The sequence below is a fragment of the Eulemur rufifrons genome, chromosome 8, assembly GCF_041146395.1.
Source record: "Eulemur rufifrons isolate Redbay chromosome 8, OSU_ERuf_1, whole genome shotgun sequence".
Taxonomy (NCBI): Eukaryota; Metazoa; Chordata; class Mammalia; order Primates; family Lemuridae; genus Eulemur; species Eulemur rufifrons.
The window spans coordinates 83,039,422-83,056,403 of NC_090990.1; the positions used below are offsets into that span (position 1 = coordinate 83,039,422).

The 16,982-nt window shown below is 39.3% G+C and overlaps 1 protein-coding gene across 2 annotated transcripts in view; it reads left to right on the top strand.

Moving 5' to 3' along the window:
• Positions 1-1,209: 1,209 nt before the first annotated feature.
• The window catches only part of FMO1 (flavin containing dimethylaniline monoxygenase 1), a 44,486-nt gene continuing 28,713 nt past the window's right edge, over positions 1,210-16,982 (top strand). For both annotated transcript variants that reach the window (XM_069478334.1, XM_069478335.1), the window contains exon 1: positions 1,210-1,343. The gene's annotated coding sequence lies outside the window, so the exon portion shown is untranslated. The remainder of the gene's footprint in view (positions 1,344-16,982) is intronic.

Sequence of the window (16,982 nt, forward strand, 5' to 3'; positions counted from 1 at the left end):
ATCATGTTATGCTCAACTAACACTTTAAAGTCCTTTGATTCTCCTTATGTCAGCAGCATGCCTGCTAAGGCCCAGGGACATCCTTGAAGTGTACCATGTACACATCAAGGTAAGTGCTTAAGTACTGTGCTTTTTGGGAACACTTAATGGTGGCCCCCAACTCTCAAGGTATCTCTGACTCAATATCAAACATATTTTGATTTTTAAAAGCACATTTGAACTAATAATAGTCTTAAAGGCTTACTTTCTGGGTAAAATTAAGTTTGAAATCATCCAAATCATCTTCATAGCTGCAGGAAGGCAGCTGAACTTTGCAGAGCTAACAATGCTGTCTCTGTGCAAAGTGTTTAGTAAGCTAGAAGAAGGCAAGGGGTGAGCCCCGTGAGCAAGCAACAGCTCAGTGACACACAGGGCCCTCCAAATACAGAGCCAACGGGTGTGGTTACACCATATTGAAAATCAAGGGAAAAGATTTAATCTTTCAGATCCTTCTCCCTGCTTCAGTCCACCAACCTCTCTTGGCATATATTTTCTGTGCCTGTGGGAGTCATTTCAATATTATGAATCAATAATCAAGACACTTTATCATCATCATCACAATCATACACAGTGCCTACTATGAACAAGATGCTCAACATAGACTATCTCGTCTAATCCCCATCACAACTCTCTGAGGCAGGTATTATTATGTCTATTTTAAATTGAGGAAACTGAAGTTGAAAAGTTATATAATTTTTCCAAGATTATTCTGATAATAACTGGTGAACACAATATTTGAAACCAAGACTTGTGAGTCCAAAGGCCATGCTCCTTCCATGTATCTACTTGTATTTTCTAAGTGCCAGAGCAATTATCTGCACTTAAAAATGCTTGACAAATTGAATTTACTAATGTGGGTGATGTATGATTCTTAAAAAATAATAGTTTTCTCTAAAGGTGAAATTGATCAAAACCATTAAAAGCGAGCCTTTGGTGTAGTAGCTGTTAACATGATTGTCTTTTTTTATTCTCACCTCCTTGAAGAGTGAAATTGATGAACAGTGAGGATGCTGCTGTAACTCCCTAACTCAGTTTGTAGTCTGCAGGCAGAAGACTGAGTCTAAAGTGCATACCAACAGACAGCCTTTCTCTTAGCATTTTGCTGTTGCAATTAATCAGCAAATTACTGTAAAAACAACAGCTAATTCTACATAACATTCCTTATCTCTTAGACCAGGTTCATCTGGTGGGCTGGGGACTCCCAGGCCAATCCTGGCTCACGCTGATGCATTTTGATATCTGCTTGCTCCAGAGTCCTAACAGTGTGGCAGGGCCATTGGCACCAGGAGTTACAAGTATGTAAAGTAGCCAGATATTATATCTGACTCCTTTTGATGAGGAAGGTGGGGCCTGGATTTTTCCTCCTTTGTTACTGTGATTCAGGCAGAATCACCTTATCAGAGAGTAGCTAGCTCCTTCTGCCTGACCCAGGAGGAGTTTTAAAGCTACTCCATGCCCCAAAGTGCAGGAGTAAATGTAGAATATTTGTAATGGGACAGTATAGTCAAGTATTACCACGGTGCATCAGCAGGTGTACTACTGGTAGATTATTAAGTGGTTGAATGAAAGGGGGCATTTGGATTTCCAATGCAAAAGGAAATCCATTATTTTTCTTAAGTGCTTCCATCAGCTTCTAACGTGGTCAGAGATAATGGTTCAGGGGTGTTGACTATGAAATGCTGGTATTTGGTACAACTAGGGAGTGAGAGGTAAGCCCTATTTGGACTTTGACTAATTTGTTCTGGTATGTCATCCTTTTGTTGTTGTTGTTGTTGTTATTAAAAGTGTTTCATGCTCCATTCTATGTATATGTCAAAATTTCTTAATTTCCATGCCATTAGCAGGTCTTTTTTACTAATTCCACTCCCAGCTAAATTCACAAGATTATAAATATCAAATGTTTTGAAAATCAGTTTTACCTATCAAGTTCAGTGCCATCTGTTTTACAGATGGAGAAACTGAGTCTCAGCCCTATTTTTTTTCTTTTTCTTTTCTTTTTTTTTTTTTTTTTTAAGAGAGACAGGATTTCTTTGTTGCCCAGGCTGCAGTGCAGTGGCTCACTGCAGCCTCTAACTCCGGGTTCCGGTGATCATCCCACCTCAGCCTCCAGACTAGCTGGGGCCACAGGCACATACCACCACTCCCAGCTAATTTTTTAAAAAATTTTGTAGAGATGGGATCTCACTATGTTGCCCAGGCTGGTCTCAAACTCCTAGGCTTAAGAGATCCTCCTGCCTCACCCTACTGAGTAGCTGGGATTACATGCATGAGCCACTGCACGTAGCCCTTGGTTATTTCTTAAAGCCCTCCGTCCTAGAAAACTTGCCATGACCTTATAATTGGCACAGTGGACTTAAAGCCTGGCAGAATTTTTGTCATCTGGTGGTGATGGTTAAGAATGGGCTTGAGGAAATGGGGAGCTGCTGTTAAAGGACAGAAATCCCAAAGCATTGTGGCATGGAGGAGCTAAGCTCCGTGCTTAGGTTGGTATGGGGCAAAACAATAGCAGCACAGGAAGAGGCCAGTGCAGACATAGAGAAGACCATGAAGAAGTAGGCAGAAGTCGTGGGGAAAAAGCTGTGAAATTGGGGGTATGTGCCTAGGGACGGGGAGACCCCCTGCTATCCAACCAAAGTTTCTTACCAGCTTGTGCTCCTTTGTCCCCAGGGACTAAGTGGCATCTTCACCCACCCCTAGTTCCCATCCAGCTGAATCTACTATCTGATTACTCCCAAAATGCCACAGCACAGTTGAGAATATGGTATCATTGTGCAGTCTGTACCAACGAGCACTAGGAAGCATTTTCACGTACTAAGCTGTACATGTGTGTGTCTGTCTGTCTCAGAGGGCAAGAAAGGAGGGAGGGGGCTGGGGAATACATAAATAAAGTGCTGCATATAAGCTGACAGAACCAGTGACGATGGCTTCCTGGTAAATGCATAGGTGAGTCACACTGGAAACAGATAAACAGTGGCTAATCAATACCGTGCTGGGCTCAGACATAAGATAATTTGCATTTTCCTGACAACAAGAGATAATGTCTCCAGGTCAATAAAAAATACCCAGAAAATAAGATTTTTGCCCAAAGGTTTCCAAACTTCCTAGTTGCAAGGGCCCCTTATTGACCCCAGACCATAGTTCCTCTGAAGTAGTCAGGCCCACACAACTTTTAATACATATTTATGTTGGCACAACTTTGTAGTTGTTTCCACAAATAATATACAAATTGCAAAAAATAGTAATATTTTTATTTTATTCTCAATCATAATTACTTAACAATGGAGTTTATGTGCCTGCTGAGTACTGCACGACTTCTCAATCCTTGGAATCAGAATGGTCATGACCCCTTCATTTTCTGTTCCACCTCAGTTTTCCTGCAGTCCTTGCTTTTTGTCATAGCAATTGCCAAACACCTAGCTTTGCGAAGATACGATGTCATCAAATGGAATACAGCCTTTTATAATATTAAAACTGTTAACTACCTTGAACTAATACTTGGCTTGGTGTTCAGTGGACATTGAGAATCACTGTGCTTTCCTCAAAGATCTAAACTAACTCGGGCCACCTCTGCATAGTTTGGGAATGACAGCCATAGCCTCCTGTTCTGACCCTTCATGTATGTTACCCTAAGAAACTAAAGTGGACATTCAATCTGACTTAGCAAATCACATATTTGCATTTTGCTTCTTTGAAGTAGAGGAAGCAGTATAAAATCCACAGGAAAAGCATAGCAGTTTCTAACCCTGTGGTTAAAGATTGGTAACTTTTATGCAACCGATAGTAATTTTCCAACTTATCTAGTAATTTTCTGTTGCTTAAGTTATATACTTTTTTTTAATTCACTTTCACCCACTGTCATCTACCTTCCCAATTGAGTCATATTTTCCTAATTCTTATTACCTGTTTCTTTCATAGTCAACTTTGATGAGTCTTTCCTCATTAAAATAATAATATTACTTCAAAACATTCCAACAAAGGAACTGCCAAATTTTTGTTGAATATCTGCATAAGGAGCAGTCACATTTTAAATGTTATTTCTGCATTTGCATGTGAAATAGCATTCCACTAATCAGTGGCATTAGTGCACTTTTCACTCTGATAAAATTTCCTATGATGTTATCAGTCACTCTGCCTAAATGTAAAACAGCCACTGACTAGAAGTTATTTTTACTTATAAAAAAGGGGAGGGGACAAAACTTTTTCTAAAAAAGCACACTTAAATTTTTTAAATCATTTTGGTTTCATATAGTTATCAATACTTGAAGGAGTGGTTCGAAGCATTAGTTTTTATCTGACAGTGAAGGTGGTATTTACACCGGGTGCCTCTGTGCTCACATTTTCTCCGGTTTGTTTTTCCAAACATGGGAAACAACTTGAATGGGACAATGGCGATATACCAAGCAGATCTGAACCAAAACATGAAAGAAAGAAACAAAAAACTGTTCAACGTGACTTTGAAACCTATTCTGTGCCTTTCTCTTTTCTTTTTCTCTCTCCCTTTCTCCCATCATCATTCTTATATTTCCTTCACTTTCTAAAAGACAACTTTTAAATACACATTGCTAGTTTTTCCCAGTGGCTCTAATTCCAAATATTCTGTAACTTTGTCTTCATAAACCCAAAATTGTCAAGGCAGATATCCACAAAGATATCAAATTAAAGAAAAATCTCCTGGAGATATGAAAATAATATAGCAAGATCTATTGAGGGGGCCTAGCATGTCCCAAGTACTGTGGTAAATGCTTTTTACACTTTTTTTTTTTTTATTTTTACAACAAACCTTGGAGACCAATTCTACTTCTAGCTTCATATGCGGGAGAAGGAAATGCTTTAAGTCATACTGCTGGTATAGCCAACACTGAACTTTAAACCCAGGCTCCGACTTCCTACCTGTCCCATGGAAAACCCAGAGAGATTTGCTGCTCAGAGAAGCCTCACTGCCTCTGGCCCACACTGAGTTACAGTGGTGGTCTGGGGAGACTTATGATTATGATACATTTGATAAGAGGTCATTTGAGGAAGGAATATTTAACTCAAGATATTAGCTTCCAGAAAATTTTTGCTCAATTAATTTTTCTAATTGAAACAGATATAAGGTTACGAATAATTCATTTTACCCATGAGGAAATCAACTCAAATATTTGTGCAACAACTATTATAGACCAAACATGTTGCTAGGAAAAAATAAGAAACAAGCCAAAGAAAATGCCCTTGGGAAAACATATAGCCTTATGCAGAGAGAAGACTAACTGATATGATCAGTTAATCAACAATATAATGCAGTCTTTCTTGTGGTGAACACACTGTAGTTCCTCCAGGAGTCAAGAGAAAGGCAAAGTGAGGAAAGGGCGGAGGAAGATGGCTGAATAGAGGCCTCCAGCAATTGTCCCTCTGCACAGACACCTAATACAACAATTATCCACCCAAGCAAGCATCTTCAGAAGAACCAAAAATCAAGTGAGTGATCATACTACCTGATTTTAACATCATATCAGGGAAAGAGGCACAGAAGAGAGTAGAAAAGACAGTCTTGCATTGCCTATGCCACCCCACCCCTATCCCCCAACAAGTGCTATACCAGTGTGCCAAGTGGGGAGAATCTCTGTTCCTGGGAGAGGGAGAGTGAAGTGACTATGGTGCTTTGCACTCAAGGCCGCCCTGGCACAGGGAAACACACCACAGGGCAACACAGCACAGGGCAGAATTCTGCCAGTGCCGTGGAGGGAGAATTTTGACTGCCCTGACCACTGGGAAATTCTCCATCCCAAAACCTGAGTTCCCGCTAGCCCCACCAGTGGCTGACAAAAAGCAGCCTGGGGCCTGGACTAAACTCCTAAGGCTGTCAGGCCACAAAGGTTGCAGCCTTTGGGCAATTCCTGTGGCTGTGCTGGCTCTGAGCCAGTGGCCTTGGGGTGCATGTAACCCAGTGAGACACCAGTAGTTGCAGCCAAGCCAGTGCCTGTGTCACTTCTCCCAAAACTACAGACAGCATGGCTCAGGAAGAGTCTTCTTCCACTTGAGGAAAGGAAAGGGAAGAGCTCAGAGGACTTACTTTGGCAACCTGGGTACCGGCTCAGTCACAGTAAAATAAAGTACCAAGCTGTCTCCTGAAGCCCCTGAGTCTAGGCCTTAGTTCATGGATGGCATTTCTGGATCCACCCTAGGCCAGAAGGACACACGCTGCCTTGAAGGGAAGGATCTGGTCCTGGCAGGATTCACCACCTGCTCACTAAAGAGCTCTTGGCTTTGGAAAACATCAGAAGTAGCCAGGCAACAGTCACCATGGGCTTTGGGTGAGACTGGGCTGGCTTCAGGTGTGACCTGACACTGGTGGCCACAAGGGAGTGTCCACATCACTCCTCCCCCAACTCCAGCAGCCCAGCACAAAAAGTGAGGAAAGAGAGCAAGAGATTTTGCCTGGCAATCCAAGGAATTCTGTATCTTACCCAGTCCACCAAAGCAGTATCACTAGGAGTCTACAAGAGTCACAGTATTAGTGGGCTTGGGGTACCCCCGGTGCTGATATGGTTGCAGTGATCAAAGATTTAGATCATAACACTTAATTCCCTTTGTATATCTGGAAAGCCTTCTCAAGCCCACACTGTGAAGATCCAAATAAATACCCAACTCTTCAATGTCCAAACATTGATGAACATCCACAAACATCAAGAACATCCAGGAAGACATGCCATCACTAAACGAACTAAATAAGGTATCATTGACCAATCCAGGAGTGATGGAGGTAGGTAAACTTTCAGAGAAAAAAATTCAAAATAGCTGTCCTAAAGAAGCTCAGTGAACTTCAAGACAACACAGAGAAGGAATTCAGAAGCCTATCAGAGAAATTAAACAAAGAGATTGAAACACTTTTAAAAATCAAGCAGAAATTCTGGAGCTAAAGAATTCAATTGACAAACTGGGAAATGCCTCAGAGTCTCTCAACAGCAGAAATGACCAAGCAGAAGGATTAGTGAGCTTGAAGACAGGCTATTTGAAAATACACAGTCAGAAGACAAAAAAAAAAGAATAAATATTGATGAAGCACACCTACAAGATCTAGAAAATAGCTTTTAAAGAACAAATCTAAGAATTATTGGCCTTAAGGAGAAGGTAGAGAGAGAAATTGGGGCAGAAAGTTTATTCAAAGAAATAAGAGCAAAGAACTTTCCAAACCTAGAGAAAGATATCAATATTCAGGTACAAGAAAGTCATAGAACACAAAGCAGATTTAACCCAAACAAGACTACCTCAAGGTATTTAATAATCAAGCTCCCAAAGGTCATGGATAAAGAAAAGGTCCTAAGGGAAGGAAGAAAAAGAAAAAAATAACATATCAAGGATCTCTGATACATATGGTAGCAGACCTCTCAATGGAAACCTTACAGGCCAGGAGAGTGGCATGACATATTCAAAGTGCTGAAGCAAAAAGCCTTAACCCTAGAATATTATATCCTACAAAAATATCCTTCAAATATGAAGGAGAAATAAAGACTTTCCCAGACAAACAAAACCTGAGAGATTTTATCAAGACCAGACCTATCCTACAAGAAACACTAAAAGGAATTCTGCTATCTGAAAGAAAAGGACATTAATGAACAATAAGACATCATCTGAAAGTATACAACTCACTGGTAATAGTAAGGACACAAATATAGAATACTGCTATTCTGTTGCTGTAATTGTGGTATATAAACCACTTATATCTTGAGTAGGAAGACTGAAAGAGAAACCTATCAAAAATAACAACTTTTGAGAGCTAGGTAGTATAAAAAGATATGGATGGAAACAATAAAAAGTTAAAAGTGAAGAGAGATGGAGTTAAAATGTACAATTTCTTTTAGATTTGTCTTTGCTTGCTTGTTTGTAAGCAGGGTTGTCATATGTTTAAAATAATTGGTTATAAAATTTTTTTGCAACCCTCACAGTAAACTCAAATCAGAAAACCTACAACAGATACACAAAAAATAAAAATCAAGAAATTAAAACACACTACCAAAGAAAATCACTTTTAAGAAAGGAAGACAGGAAGGAAGGAAGAATGAAAGAGACAACCACAAAACAACAAGAAATCAAATAACAACATGGTAGTAGTAAGTCCTTACCTAACAATAGTAACATTGAATGTGAATGGACTAGGCTCTCCAATCAAAAGACATAGACTGGCTGAATGGATTAAAAAACAAGAGCAGACTATATGTTGTCTGCAAGAAACCTATTCACCTATAAAGATGCACATAAACTGAAAATAAGGGGGTAGAAAAAGATATTCCATGCAAATGGAAACCAAAGAAGAGCAGGAGTATCTATACTTCTATCAGATAAAATATATTTCAAGACCAAAATTGTAAAAAGAAACAAAGAAAGTCATTATATAATGATAAAAGGATATATGCAGCAAGAAGACATAACAATTCTAAATATTTATGCACCTAACACTGGAGTACCAAGATACATAAGGCAAATATTATCAGAGCTAAAGAGAGAGATAGACCCCAGTATGATAATTACTGGAGACCTCAACACTCCATTTTCAGCATTGGACAGATCACCCAGACAAAAAAAATCAGCAATGAAGTATTGCACTTAGTCTGCACTATAAACCAGATGCACCAATTAGAAATTTACAGAATGTTTCATCCAACAGCTGTAGAATTCATGTTCTTCTCCTCAGCTCATGGATCATTCTCAAGGACAGACCACAAAACAAGTTTGAAAAAATTCAAAAACATTGAAATCATACCATGTATTTTCTCTGACCACAAAGGAATAAAACTATAAATCTATAACAAGAGGAAAATTGCAAAAATTATACAAACACATGGACATTAAACAATATGCTCCTGAATAACCAGTGGGTCAATGAAAAGATTAAGAAGGAAATTTAAAAATTTCTTGAAACAAATGAAAATGAAAACACAACATATCAAAATCTATGGGATATGGTAAAAGCAGTAATAAGAGGAAAGTTTATAGCAATAAGATAAGTGCCTATATCAAAAAAATAGTAAAGCTTCAAATAAACAACCTAACAATGCATCTTAAAGAACTAGAAAAACAACAGCAAATCAAACACAAAATTAGTAGAAGAAAAGAAATAATAAAGATCAGGGCAGAATAAATGAAATTGAAACCAAAATTTAAGAAATGCAAAATATCAACAAAATGAAAAGATGGTTTTTTTGAAAAGATAAACAAAATAGACACAATTTTAGCCATAATAACTAAGAAAAAAAGAGAGAAGACCCAAATAGATAAAATCAGAGATGAAAAGGAGACATTACAACTGATACTACAGAAATCCAAATGATGACTAGAAACTACTATGAGCAACTATATGCCAACAAATTGGAAAACCTAGAAGAAATGGATAAATTCCTAGACACCTACAACCTACCAAGACTGAACCAGGAAAAAAATCCAAAACCTGAATAAACCAAAAACAAGTAATGAGATAGAAGCAGTAATAAAAAGTCTCCCATCAAAGAAAAGCCCAGGACCCAACAGTTTCACTGCTGAAATCTACCAAGCTTTCAAAGAAGAGCTAATACCAATCCTACTTAAACTATTTCAAAACATCGAGGAGAAGGGGATACTCCCAAACTTATTCTACAAGGCTTGTACCACCCTGATACCAAACCAGACAAAAGAAACAACAAAAAAAGAAAACGATAGGCCAATATCTCTGACAAACATAGATGCAAAAATCCTCAACAAAATACTGGCAAATTGAATTCCACAATACATTAAAAAGATCATTCATCATGATCAAGTGAGATTCATCCCAGGGATTCAAGAATGGTTCAACAAGCCATCTAATCTTTGACAAAGCAGACAAAAACATACTCTGGGGAAAAGATTCCTTATTTAATAAATGGTGCTGGGAAAACTGGATAGCCACATGTAGAAGACTAAAACAGGACACACAGCTTTCACCTCTCACAAAAATCAAATCACGGTGGATAACAGACTCAAACCTTAGGTGGGAAACTATTAGAACTCTAGAAGAAAATGTAGGAAAGACTCTTACAGACATTGGCCTAGGTGAAGAATTTATGAAGAAGACTTCTAAGGCAATCACAGCAACGACAAAAATAAATAAATGGGACCTGATCAAATTAAAAAGCTTCTACACAGCCAAAGAAACAGTCACGAGAGTAAACAGACAACCTACAGAATGGGAAAAAATTTTCGCATACTACACATCAGATAAAGAACTGATAACAAGAATCTATTTAGAACTCAGGAAAATCAGTAAGAAAAAAATGAACAACCCTATCAAAAAGTGGGCAAATGACATGAATAGAAATTTTTCAAAAGAAGACAGAAGAATGGCTAACAAACATATGAAAAAATGTTCAACATCTCTAATCATCAGAGAAATGCAAATCAAAACCACAATGAGTTACCACTTAACTCCAGTGAGAATGGCCTTTATCAAAAAGTCCCAAAACAATACATGTTGGTGTGGATGCGGAGAGACAGGAACACTCATACACTGCTGGTGGGACTGTAAACTAGCACAACCCTTATGGAAAACAATATGGAGATACCTTAAACAGATTCAAGTAGACCTACCATTCGATCCAGCAATCCCATTATTGGGCATCTACCCAGAAGAACAAAAATCATTCTATAAAAAAGACACCTGCACCCGAATGTTTATAGCAGCACAATTCACAATTGCAAAGATGTGGAAACAACCCAAATGCCCATCAATTCATGAATGGATTAGCAAAATGTGGTATATGTATACCATGGAATATTACTCAGCTATAAGAAATAATGGTGATTTGGCATTTCTTTGGTTCTCCTGGAGACAGTTTGGAACCCATTCTATTAAGTGAAGTATCCCAAGAATGGAAAAATAAGCACCACATGTACTCACTAGCAAACTGGTTTCCCTGATTATCACCTAAGTGCACATTTGGGAATAACACCAATTGGGTATCGGACAGAGGTGGGGGCTGGGGGGAAGGGATGGGTGTATACTTACGTGATGAGTGCGATCAGCACTGTCTAGGGAATGGACATGCTTGAAGCTCAGACTCGGGAGGATGGGGTGGCATGGGCAATATATATAACCTGAACTTTTGTACCCCCATAATGAGCTGAAATAATAAAAAAAAAAGAATGGTTCAACATATATAAATTAATCAATGTGATACATCATATCAACAGAACAAATGACAAAAAAAAATGATGATTTCAATTGATGCTAAAAAAAGCATTCAATATCCCTTTGTGATAAAAACTCTCAAAAAACTGGGTATAAAAGGAACTTACCTCAACACTATAAAAGCTGTATATGACAAACCCATAGCTAGTATCATAATGAATGGGGAAAAACTGAAAGCCTTTCCTCTAACATTTGGAGCAAGACAAGAATGCCCACTTTTAACACTGTTGTTCTACATAGTACCAGAAGTTCTAGTTAGAGCAATCAGACAAGAGAAAGAAATAAAGGGCATGCAAATTGGAAAGGAAGATGTCAAATCATCCTTGTTTACAGATGACATAATCTCAAGTCTAGAGAAACCTAAAGACTCCACCCAAAAATTATTGGAACTGGTATACAAATTCGGTAAAGTTTCAGGATACAAAATCAACATACAAAAATCAGTAGCATGTCTATATGCCAACAGTAAACAATCTGAATTCCTAGAACCTGAAACCAAGAAAGTAATCTCATTTATAATTGCTACAAATAAAATAAAATACCTAGGAATAAACTTAAAGAAATGAAAGAACACTATAATGAAAAGTACAAAACTTTGATGAACAAAATTGAAGAGGACACCAAAAAATGAAAAGATATTCCATGCTCATTGATTGGAAGAATCGGTACTATTAAAATTTCCATACTACTCAAAACAATCTACAGATTCAATGCAATCCCCATAAAAATACCAATGACATTTTTCATGGAAATAAAAAAATAATAATCCTAAAATTTACATGGAACCACAAAAGACCCAGAAGAGCCAAAGACATCCTAAGCAAAAAGACTGAAACTGAAGGAATCACATTACCTGATGTCAAATTATACTATAGAGCTATGTTAACCAAAACAGCATGCTACTGGCATAAAAACAGACACATAAACTAATGTAACAGAATAAAGAATTCAGAAATAAATACACACATCTATAGTCAACTTATATATATATATTTTTTTTTTTTGAGACAAAGTCTCGCTCTGTTGCCTGGGCTAGAGTGCCGTGGCATCAACCTAGCTCACAGCAACCTCAAACTCGTAGGCCTCCCAAGTAGCTGGGACTACAGGCATGTGCCACCGTGCCTGGCTAAATTTTTTTTCTATATATATTTTTAGCTTTCCAAACCATTTCTTTCTATTTTTTAGTAGAGATGGGGGTATCGCTCTTGCTCAGGCTGGTCTCGAACTCCTGACCTCAAGCAATCCTCCTGCCTCGGCTTCCTGGAGTGCTAGGATTAGAGGCGTGAGCCACCGCACCTGGCCGAGTCAACTTATCTTTGACAAAGGTGCCAAGAACATACTTTGGGGAAAGGACAGTCTCTTCAATAAATGCTGCCAGGAAAACTGAATATACATATGCAGAAGAACAAAAGATGCTTATCTCTCACCATATACAAAAATCAAATCAAAATGGATTAAGGACTTAAATCTAAGACCTGAAACTATGAAACCACTAAAAGAAAACACTGGGGAAAAGATTCAGGACATTGGTCTGGCAAGGACTTCTTGGGTAATACCTCCGAAGCATAGGAAACCAAAGCAAAATTGGACAAATAGGATCACATCAAGCTAAAAAGCTGCATAGCAAAGGAAACAATAAACAAAGTGAACAGACAACCCACAGAATGGGAGAAAATATTTGCAAACTACCCATCTGACAAGGTATCAATAACTAGAATATACAAGGAGCTCCAACAACTCAATAGGAAAAAATCAAATAATCCAATTTAAAAATTGGCAAAGGATCTAAATAAACATTTCTCAAAAAAAGACATACAAATGGCCAATAGGTATATCAAAAAAGTTCAACATCATTAGTCATCAGAGAAATGTAAATCAAAACTACAATGAAATATCATCTCACCCCAATTAAAATGGTGTTTATCAAAAAGACAGGCAATAATAAATGCTAGCAAAAATGTGGAGAAAGGGGAACACTTGTATACTGTTGGTGAGAATGTAAACTAGTGTAACCAGTATGGAGGTTCCTCAAAAAACTAAAAATAGAACTACTATATGGCCCAGCAATCCCACTGCTGGGTAGATAGCCAAAGGAAGGGAAATCAGTATATCGAAAAGACATCTGCACTTCCATGTTTATTGCAGCACTATTCACAATGGCCAAGATTTAGAATCAACCCAAGTGTCCATCAGTGGATGAATGGACAAAGAAATTGTGGTACATATATACAATGAAATATTATATAGCCACAAAAAAGAATGAAATCCTGACATTTGTAGCAACATGGTTGGAACTGGAGAAAATTATGTTAAATGAAATAAGCCAAGCACAGAAAGACAAATCTTACATGTTCTCACTCATGTGGGAGCTAAATATTAAAAGCAACTGATCTCATGGAGACAGAGAGTAGAATGACAGCAACCAGAGGCTGGGAAGGGTAGTGGGGAGGGGGAGATATGGTGGGTATGGTTTAGGGGCACAAAAATTTAGTTAGATAATTAGATAGAATGTACAATATTTGATCGCACAACAAAGTGACTATAAACAACAATAAGTCAGGGTATGCTCTAAAATAACTAAAAGAGAGGAATGGGAATGTTCTCAACACAAAGAAATGATAAATGCCTGAGGTGATGGATACCCCAATTCCCTGATTTGATTAATTCACATTGTTTGCCTGTATCAAAACATAACATGTACCCTATAAAAATTTAACAATTATTATGTGCCCATATGGTTAAAATAAAAATACATTTTTAAAAAAGAGAAAGAAAGGCAAAGTCACCATGGGGTCAAGCAGCCACACACACCTCTATGGACCACCTCCAGCCCTTGCTCTCAGTGCTCCCAGACTCTGGAGCCCCCCTCCTCCCTTCTCTGTCCACTGAAGTCCTATTCATCATTCAAAACCTGGAGCAAATACTCTGTGTTGTTTTCCTACTGACCCAGAGTCAGAATTAGCACCCCTTTCTTCATGCTCTTATTATACTTTGTCCATAAGACAAACCTCTGTCTTAGTTAGCACTTTATACGGAATATTGTATTTATTTACTTTCATGTCTCACCTCTCCACTAGACTGATCACTGCTCTAGAGAAGGCATCATGCCTTGCTCATCCTTTGCACTCCCAATACCTAGCCTTGGGCTTAGCAGCACAGCAGCCACCCACCTGAGTGTCTGATGCCTGAATTAATCAGAGAATGAATCATAGAATCTGAGTTGACAGGATCCTGTAAGGCAGTGGTCCCCAAACTTTTTGGCACCAAGGACTGGTTATATGGAAGACAATTTTTCCACAGATGCAGCAGCCAGGGTGTCGGGAGGAAGGATCTGACAGGAGACAGAGCTCAGGCAGTGATGTGAGCAATGGGGAGCAGCTATAAATACAGATGAAGCTTCACTCTGCTCCCCACCCCATCACCTCCTGCTGTGCAGCCCAGTTCCTAACAGGCCGTGGACTGGTACTGGTCCATGGCCCAGGGGATTGGGGACTGAAGCCGTAAGGCATTTGATTCCATCCTCTACCCTTCTACATGATCTATTAGTCTCCTGCTTATGATATCTTCAAAAATTTGTCATCTAGACTCTGCCTGAATAGAGCTGACTTTAGAGCTTGAAATGCTGGAAAGTGCTTCTATTGAGCTAAAATGTGCCTCTTCAGTTCCACCGCTAGCCATAAGTCTAATCCTTCTCTCTGTGATAACCGTTCAAATGTTTAAAGGCAGATGTTTACATTACTGGGTCAGGCCCTTGGACAAGAGCCACTACTTAAATCCTTTTCTGCAAAGTAAACCCAGGGCAGTTCAGTTCCTTGCCCAAGGCCTCCATGGTTAGCTCACAGCAGAACCAGCTCCCTGGCTAGACCTCCCTCTTCCCCCAGCAATGGGAGCAAATGAGTTCCTTCTTACTGAACCAGCCCAGCACTTTCAGTCACCAGCGTGTACCTGAAACTGCAACATCCTCGGCAAGGAAATACACACCATGCTCCTTTCGACACCAGGAGCCCAGTCCTCCTGTCCAGAACACCTCTTCGGCACACCAGGGCAGGATGAACACTAGTAGCCTCTCTCCAGGGAAATTACCCCTTCCCTGCTGACTTCCTCTCTAGTTTCAGTGGAGCCATGCTAGGAAAATTCCCTCACCCTCTATCTATCTCAGCCTAGCTCTTGGAAATGGCTCCTCGCCCTCCCCTAGCAAAAGAAGCCTGCTTTGTTTCCTGTTGTCCTGTTGAGGGCATGAATGTCATGCTATGATCAGACCTGCTGTCTTTATAGAGCCACCATGCCTCTGTGCACAGCTACAAATATCATATGTATATCTGCAATTCCCTCTCTTTTTTCTTAGAGTCTTTTTTCCCATAAAAGTGGATATTGTTTATTGAATGCCTATTCTGTCCCACAAAAAAATGAATAGCATTATATCTCATCTCGCAAATGAGGAAACTGAGGCCTAAAGTGGATAAGCCATTTTTCTATGTCACTAAGTTGATTCATGATAGAGCAGGGATCTGAAACAGATGTACCCAGCCCCAACACCCACATTTCAGCTGCCTCTCTAACCCAGGGTCACTCTACTCCTCTTAGGCCCAGGAGAGGGAAATTACACAAAGTTCTTGATTCTGTAGTGTCCATCAGGGTCTAACGCATGAATTCCCCTAAAAGGAATCTACCAGCTCTTCCCTAGTAAACACAATCCAGTTGCTATAGGAAGAAACCAGCCCTACAACAATTTTACGCAACACTTGAAAAAAAAGGGAAGCTTTTCATTTCATTCAAAAAATGTTTATTGAGTATTTATTATACTATGTTCCAAGTGCTGCCCTAGACACTGGGGACACAGCAGAGAACAAAACAAGAGAAGTCTCTATAGTTGATCTGCTTCTCTCAGTTTCCCAATTCTAAAAACAAAAGATGCATATCATAAAAAGCAAAAGGAGAGAGTTCATCTGTGAAACGAAAAATAGAAAACATTTAGGAAAACTATGTCTTTGAGGATGCTTCACTGTGCTTTTAAAGCTTACAGACTTGGGAAGATAAAAACTTTGCCACAAAAACATATTAGGGAAAAGCTAACATCACATGACTTAATGCTAAATGTGTGTGCTATTGACCAGAAATGCTACAGAAATTAAAAGAATAGAGGCTTGTTGATGTGAAAGGTAGAAGACAAAACCAGTTCTGGGAAATGTTTTTATAGTTACAGTAACTTACAGTTATTACACACTTACTATGTGCCAGGAACCATTCTAAGACACTTTACGGGTGTTAACTCACTTGATTCTCACAAAACACTGCAAGGAAGCTATTACCATTTTCTTCCTTTTTATGATGCACAGAGGGGCTACATAATTTGTCCAAGATCACACAGTAGTAGCTGACAGAACTGAGATGTAACTCAGGCAGCCTGGATCCAGGCCTTGGTGGCTTAACCAGTACAATCTATTGCCTCTCAGTATTCTTACACGTCCATGTTATTGCACTTAACAGGCGGTCTCGTGTCAGAAGATTCTCCAGCCTGTGCCAATGGTGACCATGCCACCTGCCCTGGAGATGAATCAGTACCAGATTGAGGGAGGACAGATGGTTTTCCACGCCTGCCTTTCCACCACAAACCCTCACTGGCAGCTACCCTCCATCTCCCACTGGTGACCATCACTGGTGACCAGCAAAAGAGGGACACACCAACAGCACAGTGGGGCCCTGGCGGTGTGCCAGGGGCTGGGATCACATAGGGCAGGGCTACAGCAGCACCTGTGGCCACAAGTGT